Source organism: Gossypium arboreum, chromosome 10 (genome assembly GCF_025698485.1).
Source record: "Gossypium arboreum isolate Shixiya-1 chromosome 10, ASM2569848v2, whole genome shotgun sequence".
Lineage (NCBI taxonomy): Eukaryota > Viridiplantae > Streptophyta > Magnoliopsida > Malvales > Malvaceae > Gossypium > Gossypium arboreum.
The window spans coordinates 101,281,751-101,305,507 of NC_069079.1; positions in this window are offsets into that span (position 1 = coordinate 101,281,751).

A 23,757-nucleotide genomic window follows, 5' to 3' on the forward strand; every position below is an offset into this window, starting at 1 on the left:
TCCATGTTCATAACATGGCATTTAAGGAGGAATTGACAGTTAAGGATACCATGTAAGACCATGTCAAGACATGACATTGGTAAGACAAAGATCCCGTGTAAGACCATGTCAAGACATGGCATCAACATTGATTAAGGACTCCATGTAAGACCACATCAAGATGTGGCATTGGCAGTAAGATAAGGATACCATGTAAGACCATATTTGGAACATGGAATTTGGTAAGACAAGGATACCATGTAAGACTATGTTTGGAACATGGCATTTGGTAAGATAAGGATATCATATAAGACCATGCCAAGGCATGGCATTGATAAGTTTTATAAGGTAAGGAAATCATGTAAGACCATGTCAAGACATGGCATTGATGAGTTACTATAAGGTAAAGGTCCCATGTAAGACCATGCTAGGGCATGGCACTGGTGAGTTCATAAGGCAAGGATACCACGTAAGACCATGTCAAGACATGGCAATCGTAAGTTCAAAAAGGAAAAGGTTCCTGAGTAATCCAAAGAGTAAGTCAAAGAAACGAAAAGGTGAGAACATGAAGAAAGAGTACAGGTATGCATTTAAGGCTTATTTAATATTGAGATTATCAAGTATTAAGTAAGTGATTAGTTTTTAGTTATGCTTGTGACACTTTATGACATGATTGGCAATATGCTTATATTATGAAAGAGTACTCATGTGTTAAGTGAGATGTTGCAGGTATGTAAGCAAGCTATTAAGTAAGGTGCTTTTGTATTCTGATACTTTGGTAAGGTTACTGATGAGTAAGATGGGAAAGTAAGAACTAAACATTATTTAAGCAAATTATGACAGCATAGTAGTAAGCTAAATTGATTGTTAATGCTTATTATTTTACATGAGAACTTACTAAGTTTTATAAGCTTACTTCTTTCACTTTCCCATGTTTCAGAGTACTTAAAAGCAAGCTCGGGTTAGAGGTCGTTGGAGATCACTTCACACTATCGACTATCAAGTTACCAAATGGGTATCTTCGTTTACAAACGTTCTAGTTTATGGCATGTATAGGGACTTAGCCATTTTGTGTGTATGTCCTTATTATATGGCTAAATAATGGTATATAAATATTTGATAATGATTATCTATTTAAATGGCTAATGAAGAACATGTTTCAATGTTATGTATGCCTAAATGGTAGTTAATACAAAGAAATCACGAAAAAGTGAAATTAGCATTAAAACAGTATTGAACAGTAGCAGTGACGTGATCTTGAAAAATCACCAAGAATAGTAGAAATGGAATTAGGTGATAAATGAGATATAGAATTAAATTTTGTTGAGTCTATTTTCATATGAAAGAAACAGAGTAAGCAAAAGAAGTGTATATTAAGAGATATTCAAATTTTAGTGAGACAGGGTCAGAGCAATTTCTGAATCCCCTGTTCTGACTTTATAAATTCGCTAAAAATTGTACAAAAAGAATTAGCTTATATTTCTAGATTCCTTAGTGAATCTAATTTCAAGAGAAACAAACGGCATGGTTATTTGAATTCTGTAAAGGGAGAAAATTTATTCGTAGTGGGGAGATGTTAGAGTAGTCAAACAATGCAACAGGGGAAACATTAACTAATAAACTGCACTAATTGGCTAGACCAAAAATTCTGCAAAAAAAATTAGTAAGAAGATATATGAGTCTAGTTTCAGGGAAAATTCACGAATTTAAATTTTGAGTTTTGTGACTCAAGTTATGATTTATTTAGTGACTATGACGCAAGTGGGTAGTTTTATAAGGAATAATGAAATAAATTATTTTGATTTGTCTAAGTTTCGAAAAATTTTTAATGTTCCCGGTTTGGTCCCGAATTGTTTCAATTGCATGTTTTAGGGTCTCGAAGGCCCTTTTTAGGGACATATTGAATAAATGTAAATAAATTAATTTTAAAAGTAAATTTTATGCCCCGAATTAGTAAGTTAAGTTAGGTAACGCCTTGTGCTCGACTCCGGCGACGATCTCGGGTAAAGGGTGTTACAGTAAGCATTAACATGCTTAGTAAGTTCGTATAACAGGAAAGTAAACTTACCGATTATTTTAACATATAACTACATAGATAACCATCCATCAAGAAAAGAATATTTTTCCTATCACATGCACTCAATCATCAAGTTAGTCATACAATAATACATTTTAATAATGATCTTAGATGAGCTCATCATTTCAAGCATTCCACTTTTCATATTAATCCCGTTGAATTCCTCGGATTCTCTATGGTTATTCCATAGTACATTTATAACGTACTAACTCATTTATCATCAATTCATAATTTGTGACCCTCTCAACAAGCACACTCCTGCGAACCTCAATCTTTACAGCAGGATTACCAGTCTAGGCTAAATCCCCCATAGTATAAACTAGTATAGTAATGTCGGGATTACCAGTCCAAGCTAAACCCCTGCAACGACAATTACTCTAATGAGCTTGGATCTGAATTACCAGTTCAGGCTAAATTCAGATCCTAATTCGGATTACCCATCCGGGATAAATCCATTTAAAAAACACATTCTTCGGGAGGCTAGATCACATAAGGAACACTCGTTCGGGCTAGATCCTTTTTACCGTCAATTCCTTTTTAGGAAAATCCATCAGACATCTTTTTCATTCAATCAGGACTTTTAATCCTCTTTTCATCTTTTCATTCATATAACATTAATTATTATACCATGAATATCTAAATTTCATCACATTAAAGAACATACATTTTCAAGTATTAAAAGTGTACATTTCGAGTTATACGAACTTACCTGGAAGATATTTCGGATTTGGATTTCAGTTATTCCGAAACCTTTTGTTTTCCACGGTCAACCTCCGGAATTGGTCTCTATATAGACAAAATAAGTGATTATTCTATCAAATTATTCAAATTCAGCCCCAAAATTCACTCTTGGGCAAAATGACCATTTTACCACTAACCTTTCACATTTTTACAATTTAGTCCTAACACTCGTAAAACGAAATGCATGTATTTCCTTTGCTACCCAAGCCTAGCCGAATCTATTCTAAGTTCATACCAGCCCATATTTTCCTCTATTTCACATTTCTTCCACACATTTTATACCTTTTACAAATAGGTCCCTTTTAGGTGTTTTCATGAAAAATCACCTAGTAAAAGATGTTTATCTAAGATCTAACTTTCATAATCCTCCATAAATCATCAAAGAACAATCAGCTCATGCATGGGTCAAATTTCTAACATGAACCCTTGCTTGAAATATGGGTAGAAATGGATAGAACATGTTACAAGGATCTCAAAAATGTAAAGAATGTTAAAAATGGGGCTAGGAGTCACTTACTATCAAACTTGAAAATGTCAAAACCCTAGCTTATGAAACCCTTGAAATTTTTGGCAGCTACAAGGAAGAATATGAGTGAATTTTACTTTGATTTTCCCTTTTTATTTCATTTATTACGAAATGACCAAAATGCCATTCCTTACTAAACTTTCAAATTTTTCCATCCATGCCCATTTTTTTTCCAAAAACTTAGAATTTGGGAAAATTTCTATTTAAGATCTCCTAATTAATAATCCAAAGCAACTTCATATAAATTTCTTCTAGAACACAATTTTTTCAATTTATTCGATTTGGTCCCTAATTTTTAATTGGACACCTTACTCCTAGAATTTTTTCATGAAACTTTCACACTTGCAGGCTTTCATGTTCTAGACCTCAAAATAATCATAAAAAAATATTTTTACTTTGGATTTGTGGTCCCAAAACCACTATTCCGACTAGGCCCTAATTTAGGATGTTACATATTCTTTCCCAGATTCAGGTTGAATCAGTACAAGAGCTTTTGTCAACATCGATTTTAGCTCATCAAAACCTAGTTGACATCTATTTGAACGAAAAAACTTTACATTTTTCTATAACAATCTGATCATCGATGAAGCAACTATAGAGAAATTCTTAACAAAACGGTAGTTATAGCCAGCTAAGCCTAAAAAACTACGTATATCAGAAACATCCTTCTGAGCTTTCCAATTAAAAGATGCAGAAACTTTACTTAGGTTGACATGGATCTCATTTGCAGAAATTATGTGATAAGAAATCTAACCACATGAAGCCAAAACTCACATTTTTATAATTTCACGTACAAGTGTATCTCATGCAAATCTATAACACAGTTTTAAATGTTGCACATGCTTGAATTTTGTTCTAGAATAGACCAGTATACAAATCTATCCAAATGAGGTTGAAAAACTTGATTTATCATATCCATAAAAACAAAAGGGCATTAGTTAATCCGAAAGGCTTCACCAAAACTCATAATGGTCGTAAAAAGTTCGGAAAGTAGCTTTTAAGTACGTTATGATCTTTTACGCACAACTGATAATAACCAAATCTGAGGTCTTTATTTGAAAACACGATTCCAATTTTCAACTGATCAAATAGATTATCAATACAAGGAAAATAGTGTTTATTCTTTACCGTGACCTTGTTTAAGTGCCAAAAATCAATACACAATCTCAACAATTCATTTTTCATTTCATCAAGAATACAGAAGTGCCTCAGGGAGCCACATTCAGTCAAATAAAACCTTTGTCCAATATTTATTGCACCTGTGTTTAAGTATTTTTTAACTCAGCTAGTGCCTTACGATATGACAAAATTGATATTGGTGCAATCCGGTGTCCATTCAATAACAAATTCAACTTCGCAGTCTGGCGACAATCTCGGTAACTCTTCAGGAAACTCATCTGTAAACTCTTTTACAATTGGTACCTAGCCCAATTTCTACTCAGAATCTCGTGTATCAAGTATATAAGTCAAAAATGCCTCGCAACCTTTTTCGAATAAATTATTGTGCTGAAATAATCGAAATGATTCTAGTCATACTATTTAATCTGTATGACTCAATTGTAATAATATTACCCGTCTATCATCTTAAGTCAATATGTTTCATTATACCATTTACCACAACATCATGTAATGTTAATCAGTCCATTCTAGAATAATATCGAATTCAAGAAAAGGTAACAACATCAAATCAGTAGGAAATTCATATTTTTAAATTTTTAGTGGACATTTACGTAATATTAATTTAACTAACATGCTTTGACCCAATGGATTTGTAGATTTAGCATCAAACTCAATTGATTCAACAAGTAAATTCTTATTCATTACTTATGCTATGCAAATGTATGAGTAAGTTGACCCAGGGTCAGTCAGTGCATATACAATAACATCAAAGTGATAGTAAATACCAGTAATAACATCAGGCATGGTAGCTTTTTCCCTAGCTCGAATGGCATATGTTCGTGCAGGCACTCTAACTTTAGATCGGGTAACTATATCTTTATTCTTAGTACAAATAACTCCGATATTATTGCTCTGTCCAGGACAATTACTCTTTTGAGGTGTTGAATCTGTCTATCACTTCATTCGTCATTGCCTCTTGCCATTCTTAGGCAATTCAGCACAAAATGGTCTATCGAGCCACATATGTAACAAGCACCGAGTTTGGTTCTGCATTCACTAGTGTGAATTTTTACGTAATGTTTACAAACCGACTTTGGAGCATTTCGAACACTTCCCACACTGTTAGCAAACTTAACTTGAAATTTGGAATCATGCTGAATCGATTTACTTTTATCAGAAAACCCAAATGCCGAAGTGGTACAATGTGATTCTTCTTTGTTTTTCTCTAACAGGGTTTCCAAAAACGACTTAGAAAAACTTCTTTTATTAAATACTCGAGTCTTTCTTTTGTCTTTGTTTTTTTCTTATTATAAACTTCCTCCATCTTTTGAGCTCGATCAGATAGAACTGCAAACTGTTGTATTTTTGTCCCTCTAATCATCATTTTAATTTCATCATTTAATCCATCTTTAAAACGGATAAACATTTCTTCCTTGTTTGGTACAATTTCAGAAGCATACTTGCTAAGATACACAAACTTTCTCTTGTATTCAGCTATTGATTTATTTCCCTACTTTAATTTAAGAAATTCTTTCTTTTTCCGATCCAGGTATCGTTTGCTAACATATTTCTTCTGAAACTCTCTCTGAAAGAACTCCCAATCGATAGCTTCTATGAAAATATGTCGCGTAATAATTTTCCACCATGTATAGGCTTCACCTTGTAGCAATGAAACAACACAAGTAACACTTTCTCGGGAAGTGCACTCTAGTTGTTGAACTCGAGTTGTTGATTCCAACCACATTTTAGTTGTTGACGGATCAACACATTTTAACCCAATAAATTTTATAGCACCATACCTCCATAATTCTTTAATGGAGCTCGTTTAACCGCAAGCGGGGGCATCATCGGAAGAGTAACTCCCACTACTCTCTAGAGAGCTTCAACAATAATACGTAGTATGTTTCTACCATTTTGCCCTTCATTAGTGCCTCTATTAGCACTTGGTTGTTGAGCACCATCTGATTAAATACTTGATGTTATTGACTCAATTTCACCTAATACCTCAGTAGTATCATCATTAGTATGAATTTCTTGATTTACTACATTATTAGATTCATCTGACATCTTTTAACTATAAAATAGAACAATTAAAATCAGCATTTAAATTTCGACTCAAATTTAACTAAACTTTGGCATGTACCTCTAGACTCAATTCTAAGTTCGATTTAGTCTGAGAATTGACTAAATTTATAGCTCTGATACCACTCCCTAACCCGTCTCTGTCATCGGATTAGGATCACGGAATATTACAATAAAATATTAAACATTTACAAAGCTTATAAACAAACAGTCAAGTATAATAACAATTTATCAAATCACATTCAATTTATTTTCAAAATACTCATACAGCCTTAAATCAAGTCTATGGGGTCCTAGAAATAATTTTGAAACATTCTGGGATTAATTTGAATCAAATCAAAAAAATTAGTAAAAAGTAAAATATTTTGGAAATAGGGGCCACATGACTGTGTGGCTAGGCCATGTAACATAGCCAGGACCATGTGGACATTCAAATTAAGGTCACACAGCCATGCCACAGACTGTGTGCCTGGTCGTGTGTGCATTTAATGTTGGGTCACATGACCGTGTCGCTGGTCGTGTCTCAAATCGTGTAACAAACTATTTTAGGGTACATGGTTGTGTCGCAGACCGTGTGCCAGACTGTGTGAAACCTGCACTTGAAGACAATAATACATACGACTGTATGGATAGGTCATGCGACAACTCATGCCCCAGGTCGTGTGTACCCCAATTTTCTTCAAAAACAAGGTAAACTTTACACTTGACCATCAATCCAAACCCTTAACAACCTTAAAATATCATTAAATGTATCTCAAAATAAGTCAAAACATACTAAAATATAGCAACCTAAATGAGTAACTAATGTGCCCTCATTGACACCATATTCCATACATGTAATAATATGCAAAATCCTTTAAAAATAAACGTAGCATACATTCAAACATCAATAATCATCAACCTCGATTACCACCTTATGCTATACTTCAATACAAACTATATAACTTATAACATACACATCCAAAAATGCCAAACTCATAAAACATACCATATACATACAAGCATTTGCATTAGGCCAAAACATAATTCAAAAGTTTACATAGTAACTTCATTAAGAACAACTATACATCAAAAGACCATTTCTTATGACGTTGACATCCTAGGTACATGCCAAACATAAAAGAGAACATCACTAACATTGAGCTTGGGATTATCACTGGGTGTTGAGTTGACAATCAAAGATAGATACCTAACCTGCACACGAAGTAATGATCAATCACCGAATAAATTTCATTAAACACCAAGAACTACATATACATTTAACAACCATAATTTTAGAATCCATATGTAATGTTTATTACCATATAGTTTACCATAAAGTTCATCATGAACATTTCATACATATTTCATGATATCCCTCATTTACCAACCTTCTTCAGTGGATCAGTTATACATAATCATTATAGATCAACCTATTATTGGCACTAGGGGCCAAACGGATAAATCGTTTACTTTGTTTCCTCTGTTTTATAAATCTCATTTGGAAGCTATAGGCTCGGGGATCATCAGCAACTAGTCACACTATCACTATCCACTGCTTGTTACTGTTATGTTTTGAATTATTTTATGGCATGTATAGAATAGACTAGTGGCGGAAGAATATTTTGGTTAATGTATATAAGCCATGCGAAAATGGTATCTTTTGAATGTTTACTTAGAGAAGTTTAAATTTTATCCCTGGCTGTGCTTAGTACTTATTTAAATGAATGATCTTTATTTCAAGAAAAAGTTCAAAATTTTACGGTTCTAACATGAGTTACAAGTCTGGTAATGCCCCTTACCTATTTCGGCCACGGTCACGGGATAGGGGTGTTATATTTTATTAGTATCAGAGCTACGATTTAGTCGATTCTAGGACTAACGTAGCACGTGTGAGTCTAGCAATACATGCCATAAAGTGATAAAATGATAGCGTGATGATTTCTAACAGTTAAAATGTGTTTTTCGTATAATAATAAATTTTGATCTTGAACGAGCTATGGCAGATGGTATTGAGAGCATTGGAACATGCTTATGATGTGTCAAAATTGAGAAAAGAATGACTTACGAATATGATATGCTATGTGAAATGTACTTGTTGATTTTGCTATGTGCCTTTTTCAAATGATGCAATGAATTTTATGATATGCATATATCATGTGCGAACTAGAAATATAAGCCCTAAGGTATGTGATAAATTTAGTAAGTCTTTGAGTAATGGAACTTAGTTTATGATTTGATTAAGTCATGACATATAAGCATAACAAATAAACGGTGATATAATGATTCTACTTGAATTATATATTGAGGTGATTAGTTTATACTTGTGACGGGTAGCCGAATGTGTATAGAGATCATGTTATAAAGCCAATCAAAATCATGCTCTTTGTATGTGGCTATTGAGCCGAAAGTGGTAAGTTTGATAAGTGTCTTGTGTTTGAGCTTTAGTAATGAAAATGAAATATGGATGTGTCATGATTTATTGATATATGTGCATGATTATTCGAATGATATCCGGGCTAAGTCCCGAAGAGCATTCGTGCTAGTGATGTATCCGGGCTAAGTCTCGAAGAGCATTCGTGCTAGTGATATATTCGGGCTAAGTCCCGAAGAGCATTCGTGCTGGTGATATATCCGGGCTAAGTCCCGAAGAGCATTCGTGCTGGTGATGTATCCGGGCTAAGTCCCGAAGAGCATTCGTGCTGGTGATGTATCCGGGCTAAGTTCCGAAGAGCATTTGTGCTAGTGATGTATCCGGGCTAAGTCCCAAAGAGCATTCGTGCTAGTGATATCTCCGGGCTAAACCTCGAAGGCATTCGTGCTGGAATCATGAGGCACTGTGTGTGCAAGTTCTTCAACCGAGCACTATGTGTGCCAGATCAGTAGTTGAGGCACTATGTATGCGAGTTCTTTAATCGAGCACTATATGTGCGAAATCAGTCAATGGGCACTGCGTATGCGAAGTGTGTTTCATGTATGACCTCGTGTGAGACGATGGCATTGATTTGTAATAGTAAGTAAGACCTAAAGAGAAAATTCGTTAAACGGACTAACCACTGGTGAACTAATTAGAGTCGGAGATTATATAACATTGTGCCAAATTGGTAATGAAATAAGTTCGAGACATTAAATTGACAAGGTATGTGATATATATATACATTATAAATACGAGATTCTCGGTATATGCAATTATATGTGCTATTGTGAATAAACACTATTTTGTTAATCATGTTCAAGAAATTATTTTGACTAAGTTTCGACATTTGAAAGTTGGTAAGAATTTCTGATGAATGGTGATAATTTTGGATATATGAGTTATGTGCTAGAATAAATCTCATGCCAGAATATTATATTAGGCTTTATGCTTATTCGACTGTATACGGGTAACGTTAACTATGAAAGAATGTGCTAAATGAAATAAATGTTCAGGTACGTGGAAGTTGATTTTTCCTTTGGAAATAAGTTAAGTTAAATATTGATGCAAGATGTTAACATAATCTCGTATCAACTTATATATGTTGCTGAATTGAGAATTTAAAACCTTCAGCTACTGTATCAGTGGTTACTTGAAATAGCCGAAGATAAAGGATAGTATTAAATTCTTATTGATAGTGCTTTATTGATGAATGGGTGTGTGAAAGATTATCTAAGTTACGTGTATAAAAATATATATATATATATATATATATATTTTCACAAGATGTTAAATGAGTGTTGTCATGAACCAAATGAATATATATATATTTGAGTTATTCAGGCCTTGTGCCTAGTAGGTTTGGGACCGGTGAAGTGTATACTAGGCTAATAGCCTAATTAGTTGATGGTCATCGAGTTTATTAGGACTTTGGGATTAAGTAGGCTAGAACACTGTGTGGGGTTTGAGCCTATACCTAGTAGGTTCAGATCGATGAGTAAATTGTGTTATACCTATGTGTGTTATTACCGAAATGAAAAGTAAGTGAGTAAATGTCAATTTTGTGGATCTCTGTGATTTATTATGATCAAACTAAGAAAGTTTTGTTAGTTAAAGCACTGAAGCGTAAGTTCGGAGTTGAGGAAACTAGGTGGGATCTAGAGAACTCAACGAGAGAAAGTTACCCTATCTTGTTTGCCGGTAAGATTTTCGGGGACGAAAATTTCTTAAGTGGGGGAGAGTTGTGACATCCCTAAATTGACCCTAGTCGAAAAGTGGTTTCGGGACCGCTAAACCGAGTCACTAAAGTATTTGAATATGATATTTATTGTCTAAAATATGTGAATATGAATGTGTGAAAGTTTTAAGCTTCGATGTAGTCGATAGCATGTGAATTTAGTTAATAGGACTTATGTGTGACACTTTTGAAATGTGATAGGTTAATCTATAAGGATCAATTAGTGCATGTTATAAAAATAATGTGTTTGCATGTCAAATTTCCACTTATGATAAGTAGTGGCCGGCCATGATGGGTTATATACATACAATATGTATTAATTATTAGTTAGTAGCTTTATATTTTATAACATAAATAAATAAAAAGAAAAAAAAACAATTGAAATAAGGAAAGGAAGGGTGATGAAAACAAAAGGCTGAATTTTTCTCTTCTTGGCCGAATGTAAAGAGGAAGATGGGAGAAAGGCATTCGGTCATCTTAAGTTAACATCAAGGTAAGAAGTTATGTTAATTCTTGAAATTTTGGTTAATCTTGAATGAGGTATCAAGTTATTTTAGTAACCCATGTTGAATTTTTTATTGTGGGAATGATTAGGGCTTTCGGCTATGGTAATTAATAAGGGTGATGATTGTTGTTTCATGTTAAACTTAGATGAACAATGGTAGATGAGTGTTTGAACTATACAAATAATCATATGTGAGCATTGGGTGCTAAGGGAAAAGAATCGGCTACCTTATTATGTACCAAGACCGAATGTGAATTTGATTATGTTTGAGTAATTTATATGCTTATAATTGATGAAGTATAAGTTACCATGTTCTTGCCGAATATGTAATTGATAAAGGAGGAGTTTGTTATTGAACATTAGGCTATGTCCCTAGTGGATGGATGAATTGATAATAATTGTGTATAAAGATTTGCTTTACTATGTTTTGTTAACAAGATGAGAAGTGAGTTAAGATGGTCTTAGTGTACCGATTAGGAGCTAAGGAGTTGAGCTTATTAATAGTATAGATTTCTAATGCACCTATGGTAATAGCCGAACATGTAGTTGTTTAATGTTTTGAACAAGTGCCGTTTAGGTGTTCTAAATTGTCTAAATTAGATGTTAATCATCTAAGGGTTCTGCATTGTGCATTCTTGTTAAGAGTTTGAATTGAAATCATGAGGTTTTGTTGACTTGTGTTTAAATGGCATTCAGGCATGGTCTATGGGTGTTTGCAAATCCGGTTTAAGTACATAGGTGCTAAATACCTTGTATTGGAAATTTTGATGTATAAGTAGAAATTAATTAAGATGATATTGGGTAAATTCTTAGCTTAGTTGTGTTAAGTATTCGGCAATATTCATAATAATGAATGTGAGAGTGTATATAAATACGTGGTTGTGCATAACTTAAGTAATCGACTACAATATATATACTTATATGTATGTTAGTGCCTTATGTATACACCTTGTGTCATTGAGACATTCGAAAATAAATATGTATTAAAGTTATATTCGTAGTAGTTTAATGTGACTTACCAAGAACACAAATTTGAAAACGAAATGGTGATAGACTTAAGTAGTAAATTGATTCAAATGAATTGGTTCTAAAATGTATATGAATGTCGTATGATTGTGTTTGATTGGGAAGTAAATTGTTTGATTTAGCTCAAGAGCTTAGAGGATCAAAGTTGGATAAGGGAAAGGAAAAAGTGATCGAATAGACATTGAAATTGTTCGACAACATCCGAGGTAAGTTCTTAAGTATATACGTTAAGGTCAATGACTTTTCTGAATGACAGCATATATGATATTATGTTTTAAATATGTGAATGAGAACTTTACAGAGTAAATTGTATAAATCAGCTAGGGACAGCAGCAGTAGCGTGTTTTGGAAAAATTACCATAAATTGTGGGAGTTAAGTTAAAGGCTGAATAAATTATGTAATTAAAGCTTGATGCGTCTAGTTTCGTATACAAGAAATCGTGTAAGTAAAGGGGTTGCCGATAATGAGATTTTCAAAGTTGTGTGAGACAGTCGAATGGCTCAAATCCCTATTCAGTATTCGAAAAATCATTATAAATCGTACAAAAATGATTATAAGATAAAATTTTACGCTTAGACTCCTTAATGAGTCTAGTTTCAAACAAAATAAACGAGAACATATTTTGAATTCTGTACAATGAGAAATTAAATTCTTACTGAAGAGTAGTCGAGTAGTCAAGCGGTGAAATAGGGAAACTTTGAGAAAAATCTGGTATTGATTGGTCAAACCAAAAATTCTGAACATTTTGTGGATAGAGGATATCTGAGTCTATTTTATGGAAAATTAACGGCACATAATTTGGAATTTTGTAACCCCGATTACAAATAATTTAACGATTGTTGCTCGGAAAACAGCTTGTAGAGAATTTGTGGTTATGTTGTAAACATGGATAAAACTTGTTTTAGTTGCTCATAAGCTATTGATTGAACCCATACGTGAATTCTAAATTGTGATATTATAAAATGATATATGAGTGTTAGATGGATCTTTGATATTAAAATTTGTGAAATTGTAAGTTTATAAGTATTCAAATATGAAATGATAGTATGGCTTGAAATTGAATTATTCATTGGAAAATGATAGATGTAGATTCAGCCAAGGCAATGTGATGAATGTGAACATGCACATATGTGATAAGGCCGAATGGCCAATGTGATAAATGTGAACATGCATATGTGTGATAAGGCCGAATGGCCAATGTGATGAATGTGAACATGCACATATGTGATAAGGCCGAATGGCCAATGTGATAAATGTGAACATGCATATATGTGATAAGGCAGAATGGCCAATGTGATGAACGTGGAAGTGTATATATGTGGTAAAGCCGAATGGCTAATGTGAAATGTGTATGAGATGGATATGTGGTAAAGCCAAATGGCTAATGTGAGATATGTATGAGATGTGTATATATATATAGTGGCCAAATGACAAATGGCGGAAGGTGTGTTTTATTAGATATTTGATGAGGTAAATGAATTACAAATATGATAGTCGATGTGAATGTTGTAACATGTGAATAAATATGTATGAAACTCTATGATGTAAACCCGGGATTAAAGACCAGATGACCATATGTGGTGACTATGTCTGGGTTAAGACCCGCTGATTTCGTGTGGAGATTTCATCTGATCTAAAGGTCTCGCCGATAATTCGAGTAGAGTTTAAAGCTATAAGACTTCGCAATAAGAATTGCTTATAAATATATTCAATGCGAAAGGTTAAACAGGTATGTACTCCAAGTTTATATGTGAGCTTGATTTAAACTAAATCATAAGGCAGTTATGTGATGCATACGTGAGCAATCTATGAGACTATTCTTATGATTATGTGACATCGGATCAGTGTGAGAGGTTATGTGAAATTACACAATATATCTATGTCACATGAGCTCACTTTTATGTGAAAATTTATCTGCCTATTGTATATGATGAGATGTGCATATTCGGCAAAGGGATAGTATGCCCGAAGGAAGAGTGAAATAAAAATACGAACAACTATGTTATAATTTGATTATTATCTGTTGACACTGCTTAAAACTTACTAAGCATTGTAATGCTTACTCCGTTTACTTTGTTTCCTCTGTTTTATAGATCTCATTTGGAAGCTACAGGCTCGGGGATCGTCAGCAACTAGTCACACTATCACTATCCACTGCTTGTTACTGTTATGTTTTGAATTATTTTATGGCATGTATAGAATAGACTAGTGGCGGAAGAATATTTTGGTTAATGTATATAAGCCATGCGAAAATGGCATCTTTTGAATGTTTACTTAGAGAAGTTTAAATTTTATCCCTGGCTGTGCTTAGTACTTATTTAAATGAATGATCTTTATTTCAAGAAAAAGTTCAAAATTTTATGGTTCTGACATGAGTTACAAGTCCGGTAATGCCCCTTACCTATTCCGGCGACGGTCACGGGATAGGGGTGTTACACTACTGAAAAACGGGTTGTTACACCCCAAGCTTAGGAAAATTGATTTTGTGTTTGTGTTGATTTTTTCCCACCAATGGTATATGTACCCATATATTTCAAACTTCCCTTAAATAAATATGATTATGAGTTTAATAAATAAATGGTGAAATGGATTTGTGTATTAAAACATGAAAACCATGCCTTAAATTGCTAAATTAATTAATAAGTTAAATATTATTATTGATATTAAGCATGGGCTTTAAGTAAATGAAATAAGTTACAGAATTGATATGAGCATTCTAATGTCACGGTATAAAGGAAGAAATGATTAAATGAAATAAATGTGACTAACTACCAATAAGGAGTAAATTATCATAAGATGATACAACGAAGCAAAATAGCAATAATAGTGGAATTTGAAGTAATAAAAAAGAACAAAAAAAGCATGTCTTATAATATTCTAATGTGGATATTGTAATATGAAGACAAAAAGTATGGTAAAATGGTAGTATGTGATGAGTGGTATGTATGATATTATTACACTACATAATAAATGGTGATGAGATCATTCAAGAAATGAATGAATATGTTAAGTGAATGATGATAGTGATGCATTTCTTTTTCTCTTTATTTTTAAAAAGGCTATGTGTGAAATAATATATGTATGTGTATATGTGCATATGTATAAGAATTACCATAAGACGTTGATGTTCATTATTTTAATTTTGAAATGCTTAAGTTGCTTAAATAAGTGTTCTGCGCTATTAAACTTAGTGGAATTTTAAGGATACAAATAGCATGTCAATAGGGATTAGTGTATAGAAGACTGTGATATGATGCCTTATGACAGAACACTTATGTTCCTTTCTTTGGGCCCAATCATAGGGTGTTTAGGTGGATGCTCTATTAGCACAATATGTGTAGGGTGTTTGGTTGGAATACCAAGTGTTCGAGTCATATTTTACTAAGTTTTACTGATTGTTTGCTTAAATTTTGATATTAACATGAAATTATGAGCATGACTTGGAATCTAATAGATAAAGGACAAAGTGGTTGATTCTAAACGTGAAACACATAAGTAATTAATTATAAATGATTGAACAATCTAGTAATAAGAAAGTGAGATTTGAACTCAATAATGAACTATTATGAGGATATTGAGAAAAGGAGAATGTGATGATATGGTAAACATAGTGTAAGAAGAGAGGCATGTGATTATATTTATTGAAAGTAAATGTAATTTGATTAATGAAATGATAGAATGAAAGCCTTATGTGGATGCTCATTAATTGACCTAGGATTAATAGGTTATAATGACTTATAAGTGTAAAGTAAATAATGAAATGAGTTATGAACAAATGCCTTAACCTTATAGAAGGATTTACTAATAAAACAACATTAAATCCTTGTGCTCAAGTAAGTATCATACTTGAATGTATATTTGATAATTATAAAATACTCAATATAGAATACAAATGGGTAAAGTAGGAAATCCCGATGTACTTACTAAGAAATCTATATTGCTTATGTGTCTGTTGAGTTGAAACGTGCAGGTTGTATTTTAAAAGGAAGAAAGTGATTGCTTTTTTCATGTAACAACCCATTTTTTCAATGGTGTCAAAAATAGTACTTTCGAAACTCCATTTTTGACGAGTGAATTCGTAAATATTATTATTTAATATTTACAAGGTTATTATAAATTTTAATTAAAGTTTGGTCCTTTCATTTTGTCAATTAGATAGTTAATTAAGGTATAAGGACAAAATCGTAAAAAAGGTAAAAGTTCTATCATTATGAATTTTTATTTCTTTTAGAGATTAATTGAATAATTAGACCCATTTTTGCTTATGACTGGTGGATGGTGACGCCATCATCCACTCAGTTTAGCTCAATGATGATTAATTAAGATTGGTTAAGGTTTAATTTGTTTTAATTAAAGTATAAAAGGAAATTAAAATAAATAAATAAAACCTATTTTCTATCATATTTTCCATCCAAAACCGATTCTAAAGGAAGAAAAAAACCCTCCCACTGTTTAAGCTTTGTTCTTCAAAATTGGTAAATCACTTTTAATCAGTTTCTTGTATTTTTTATGTTTTCGAGATTCTAAGAGCTTGATTTAGCTAACTCGGGTACTATTTTGCAAAATTGTTAAAGTTTCCAAAAGTTACCATTGATGACTTCTTGAAGTTTTTTATGTTATTTGGTTATATTTTTAAGCTTAGTTATGAAAAAGGACTAATTTGTAAAGTGAGATTGTTAGTTTTGGACATAGGGACTAAAGTGCAAGAATGTTGAATTGGCATGAATTTTCTATAATTTTAGGTTTTGGTGGTCTGTAGAAGGATAAAATTGAGATTGATTTCAAAACTAAAGCTCAAATTTGAAACTTACGACATTTTCGATTTTAGAGACTAAATTGATTAAAATGCAAAACTTTAGGTAACTTTTATAAAATGAAAATTAAATTGTCATATGCATATAATTATTTGATATAAGTTATTTGGGATTGATAAATTGAAATAAAATAATTGTATAGATCAAGATTTGAATTGAGTCGAGGATAACCAAGGAAAAAGGAAAATTGTTGATTAGTTCCTACGATTAAACTTGTTTGTTGAATTTTGTCAGGTAAGTTCATATGGTATAGTTATGATTAATTTATATAAGTACTTGAATTATAATATTTTTGTATGTGTATATGAATTTTGATTTAACAAGGTGAGAATTGGACAGAATTGTAAATAAATGGTTAAATAAATTTAATTGTGCCCGAGTGAACATATTAAAGGATAGGATACGATTGGAATGTCAATAGGGTTAGTTGCGCACTTGAACAGGTTTGCACTTTGGTGCCTCTGTTAGCACTTTGGTGCGATCTAGTGTGGTGTAGTTACCCATGTATCCGGATCTATTTATTATAGTTCATCGGGCTAATGGATTAAATGTTTAAAAGGGAAATGATGGTTACAATTTACAAGGTTGTACTCAAATCACTATATGTAAATATAAAGATGTAACACCCCACAACCGAGTCCTACGTCGGGACGGGATACGAGGTGTTACCTCATATAAATACATACATTCCAACATTTTAGAAATCATTAAGACTTGATCAAACTTAAAACCATTCAAATTTTATTTAAATTTCTTAAACAGGGCCTACGAGGTCTCAAGCGTCCACTGGAAATCATTTGGGACCAGTTCGGGTCCTTATCCAATTTAGAAAATTAACCCATGAAAAACAGGGTACACGCCCGTGTCGAAGGGTAACACGCCCGTGTGGTCATTAAGACATTGCTGTGCTGATGGCCCATGTGATACACATGGCCTAAGCAACTAGGGACACACCCGGGTCCCATGACCGTATGAATTAAATTCTATATTAGAAGCTACAAGGGTTTTCACACGGCCTGACAAACGCCCATGTCTTTGGCCCATGTCCCTCACATGGCCATTACATGCCCGTGTCCTAGCCCATGACTAAAAACCTTGACATTCTATTTTTGATGTCAGCATCCAATTTAAGGGACACGACCGAGGCATATGCCCATGGCCAGAGGTCGTGTCCTCCACACGACTGAGACACACGGCTCTGTCTCTGCCCGTGTGTTTACTACCATACATATTGACTTGAAATGTATATGTGCAGGGGACACACAGCTGGATGACACACGGCCTAGACACACGCCCGTGTGTCTACCCTTGTGGACAATATAGGGCTATCTACCAAGCCCTTTGCCACCTTGAAATACAACATAACAACAACCATAGCTAAGGTCTATATACAATTCATATATTTCAACCATACTAACAATTCTTCATTCATGAAAGACTACTTTACATTCAAATAATAACTTTCATATTAGTCATTTTTCATGGTCTTGTACAAAATAAGTCAAATGTTAAAGCAAGCCAACACACTTGGCCCCAAAATAATGAGACACTAAAACAAAATCAAAGAGTCTTATACATGCCATAATCAAAATAAAGAGATCTAACTGTACCAAGTGCTTCGATTGATAGTGTGATCGATGCCTCCGACGACTGCTGATCCACGAGCTAATTAGGCGGCACTATAAGAAAATGGATAGAAATAGGGTAAGCATAAAGCTTAGTAAGTTGCATGCAAATAAATATAACAATAACTTTACCATCCATCATCATGCTCATAATACAAAAGTAGGCATAAACACCACTTACTCATCACTACCCAATAAAACTCACATAGCATATTTTAAGCTCTCATCTCATACATTTCAAATAGGTACCTATACCACTCACAACATGGTTATACTTTTCTCACTAAACTTAAACTGAATTTCTCACCGTTGAACCATTCAGAATGCTATCAAATATTCATTAAACCTCAAACACAAGGTAAAATGCTAATGCCATGTCCAGACATGGTCTTACACTAGATCATCTATCAAGTCGATGCCATGTCCCAGACATGGTCTTACACTGACTATCGAAATCGAGGCCAACGCCATGTCCCAGACATGGTCTTACACTGGCTCTCACATCTCCGTGCTGATGCCATGTCCCAGACATGGTCTTACACTGACACATCTCGTAGCCGATGCATGTCCCAGACATGTCTTACACTAGCTTACATCTCGAGGCCGATGCATGTCCCAGACATGTCTTACACTAGCTCTCATTTCAATGTCAATGCCATGTCCTAGACATGGTCTTACACTAGCTCTCATAATGTGGCCGATGCATGTCCTAGACATGTCGTACACTAGCGCACAAATGACCCAAATGTCTTGGCATGAATATCCTATTTGTTCCTACAGTTCACCTAGGAGTTCTATTATCTCAATTATCATCATGTATTTTCATTTCCACAAACAAGAAATATATGCTATATCAATTCAAACATATATAATAACCATGTAGTTGTATTATTTACATACAACTTACCTCGAATTACAAAATGTAGACAACTAGCTAGGCTTAGTCCACTTAATTTATTTTTCCCCGGTCTAGGCTCGGATTTTGTAATTCTTGATCTAAAATGATAGAAATTCATTCATCTTATTAGCAAATTACTCTACACACTCGAAAATTCATAAATAGGCAAAATGACCGTTTTGCCCCTAGACTTTCACAAAATGACCATTTTACCCCTAGGCTCCAAAATTGATTTTATCACATTTTCTTACTAACCAAGCCTAGCCGATCACTTTTTATGCCAAAATCAGCCCACAATTCTCATTATTTCCCACATTTATCACCTATTTTACAACTTATGCAAAATGATCCTTTTTAGGGTTTTCATGAGAAATCTCTTCACAAAAGTTGTTTATTACACAACCATGATTCATTTTCTTCCATAAAATTTCAGAAAACAACATGAACACTCTCATGGTAAAACCCTAGACTTTCAACTATTTTGTAAAATAGTCCCCTCATTAGAAAGCTCTTGCTACAAGGGTTCTAAAAATGCAAAAATCATTAAGAAAAATCATCAAAATCACTTACTTGTAGAGAGACTAAATGGCTGAAATTTCAAGCTTCAAAAACCCCTCTAATGGCTGATATTTTCGGTCAAGAAGAAAGGATGGAGGAAAAAGATGATGAGTAGGCTTTTAGGGTATTATTTTATCACATATTATGTCATCAAATACCTAACATTTGACCATTAAATTTTCTTTGCCTCATGGCCGGCCAAGCACTATTTTAGGGCTTAATTTCACTTTAAAAACTCTGAATTGATGATACATGGAAATTTAATTCCCTTAGCTAACTTTATGCCATTTAGTCCTTTTTCGCAATTAAGCTCACAAACGCTAAAATTACTTCACCAAATTTTTCATGCACTAATATAAACATATTATAACTCTAAAATAATAATAATAAAATAATTTATTTGACTCGAATTAGTGGCCTGGAAGCCACTGTTCCGACTAGGCCCAAAATCGGGATGTTACAATTCTCCCTATTAAGAATTTTCGTCTCCGAAAATCTTACCGGTGAACAAGTTTGGGTATTGATCTCTCATAGTCTTTTCAAGTTCCCACGTGGCTTCCTCAACTCTGTGTCTACGCTACAAAACCTTTACGAGTCTACACTTTTATTCCTCAACTTCTTGACCTATCAATCGAAAATCTTAATCAGTTATTCACCATAGGTTATATCCGAGCTTATTTCAATTTCTTCTGGTGAAATCACGTGTGAGGGGTCAGATCGGGAGCAGCGCAACATCGATACATGGAATACGTCATAAATTTTCTCTAACTCACAAGGCAAGGCTAATTGGTATGCTACCGGCCCAATTCTCTCTGTCACCCCATAAGGTCTAACAAACCGCGGACTCAGCTTGCCATTTCTACCGAATCTAAGGAATTTCTTCTACAGTGATACTTTCAAAAACACTTTTATCCCCAACTTGAAACTCGATCTATTTCCATTTCAAATCTACGTAGAATTTCTATCTATCCGATGCGGCCTTTACACAATCGCGAATCACTTTGATCTTTTCCTCGGTTTCTTTGACTAAGTCGACCCCGTGAATCTGATTCTCTCTCAGCTCGGTCCAATATAAAGGCGTTCGAAACTTAGGCCCATGCAAAGAATCATAAGGCGCCATTTTCAAACTTGACCGATAACTGTTGTTGTAAGCGAATTTGACCAGTACTAGATACCTCTCCCAACTGCCTTGAAACTCGAGGACGCAACACCGTAACATGTCCTCTAATATTTGAATTACTCTCTCTGACTGACCGTTGGTTTGCGGATGAAAAGCCGTGCTAAAATTCAGTTTCGTTCCCAATGCCTTTTGCAACTTCCTCCAAAACCGCAAGGTAAACCTTGGATCTCTATCTGAAATAATCGACAAGGGCACTCCATGAAGTCTTACTATCTCAAAAACATAAAGATCGGCCAATTTCTCAAGGGAATAGCTGGTACGCACTGGTATAAAATGTGTCGACTTAGTAAGTCTATCAACAACAACCCACACTGAATCATTTTTCCTTGGCGTCAAAGGCAACCCTGACACAAAATCCATGGTTACTCGGTCTCATTTCTACTCAGGACCCATGATAGGCTGAAGTAAACCCGAAGGTACTTGGTGTTTGGCTTTCACTTGTTAACAAATTAGACACTTAGAAACAAACTCAGAAATGTCTCTTTTCATTCTCGACCACCAGTACATTTTCTTCAAGTCATTGTACATTTTCACACTACCGGATGGATAGAAAAACAACCCCTATGTGCCTCTCATAAAATATTCTGGATGAGCTCATTATCCTTGGGTATACAAATTCTGTCTCAGTACATCAAACAATCGTCGGTACCAATACGAAATTCTGATTCAATACCTGACCCACACTAAATCCTCTTGGCTTGTAATTCACCATCGTTATTCTGAGCTTCCCAAATTTCTTGAAGAAACATCAGTCTAGCCTTTAACTCTGCTAGAATCGAGCCATCCTCTGACAAGCCCAATTGGGCGTTCATTGCTCTCAATACAAATAAGGATTTTCTACTCAATGCATCGGCGACCACGTTCATCTTTCCTAGATGGTAGTCGATAATCAACTCATAATCATTTATCAACTCTAACCACCATCATTGCCATAAATTCAACTCCTTTTGAGTCATTAAATACTTTAGACTCTTATGGTCAGTGAATACCCGACATCTTTCACCATACAAATGGTGTCTCCAAATCTTTAATGCGAATACTATAGCCGCTAGCTCCAGATCGTAGATCGAATAATTTCTCTTATGTGGCTTAAGTTGTCTCGAGGCATAAGCTAAACCTTGCCTTCTTGCATAAGCACACATCCTAACCCATTCAAGGATGCTTCACTATGCACCGCAAACTCCCTTCTCGGTTCCGGTTGTACTAAAACTAGAGCTTCGGTCAATAAAGCCTTTAATTTTTCAAAAATTTGTTGGCACTTCTCTGTCCATTCAAACTTGACATCCTTTTGTAACAACCTTGTCATTGGAGTAGCTATCATAAAGAATCCATTCACGAATCTTCTGTAGTACCCAACTAAACCCAAAAAGCTTCAAATCCCTGTATATTCCTCGCGGTTTCCACTCAAGGATGACCGAGATCTTACTCAGGTCAACTCTGATCCCATCCCCCGACACAATGTGTCTCAAGAATCCTACTTCTCGTAGTCAAAATTCGCTCTTACTGAACTTAGCGTAAAGCTGCTTATCTCTCAAAGTTTGCAGAACTGTTCTCGAAAGCTCTGTGTGCTCGCTTTCATCATGTGAATATCACAGGGGCATTCGTTAAACCAAAGGGCATGAAGAGGAACTCATAATGGCTGTACCTCATCTGAAAAGCAGTTTTTTGTACGTCTTCCTCTTTAACCCTTAATTGGTAGTAACATAACCTTAAATCTATCTTAGAAAAATGGTGGCTCCCTTTAACTGATCGAGCAGATCATCGATCCTAGGCAAGGGATACTTGTTTTTCACAGTCACTTTATTGAGCTGTCTGTAGTCAATGCGCAATCTCATAGACCCATCTTTCTTTTTCACAAAAAGTACCGGAGCACCCCACGATGAAAAGCTCGGTCTTGCAAAACCTTTATCTGTTAACTCTTTTAATTGAGTCTTCAACTCTTTTTACTCCGTTGGAACCATTCTATAAGGAGCAATTGAGATAGGTGCCGTACCAGGGACTAACTCGATACCAAACTCCACTTCCCTCACTAGAGGCAATCTGGGCAATTCCTCCAGAAATACGTCCGTGAACTCACATAACACTAGCACTGAACCGATCTTCAATTCAGATGCTTGAGTATTCAATACAAAGGTGAGGTAAGCCTCAAAATTTTTTCTTAAATAGCTCTCTACCGTCATAGACTATATCACTTCAGGTAATACACCCAATTCACCTGGTTCAACCCGAAAAACATTCATGTCTTTACATTTTTGCTTAATAACTTTTCATCCACAATCCACTACAACCCCATGAGAATTTAACCAATCCATCCCAAAGATTACATCAAATTCATTAAACGGAAATAACATCAAGTTAGCCGAGAAACAATGACCTCTAATTGTCAAAGGACAATTTCTACATATTTTGTCAACTAACACATGCTTGCCTAATGGATTTGATACCTTTACTACAAATTCTGTAGACTTGATTGACATTTTCAAACTAGGTACTAAT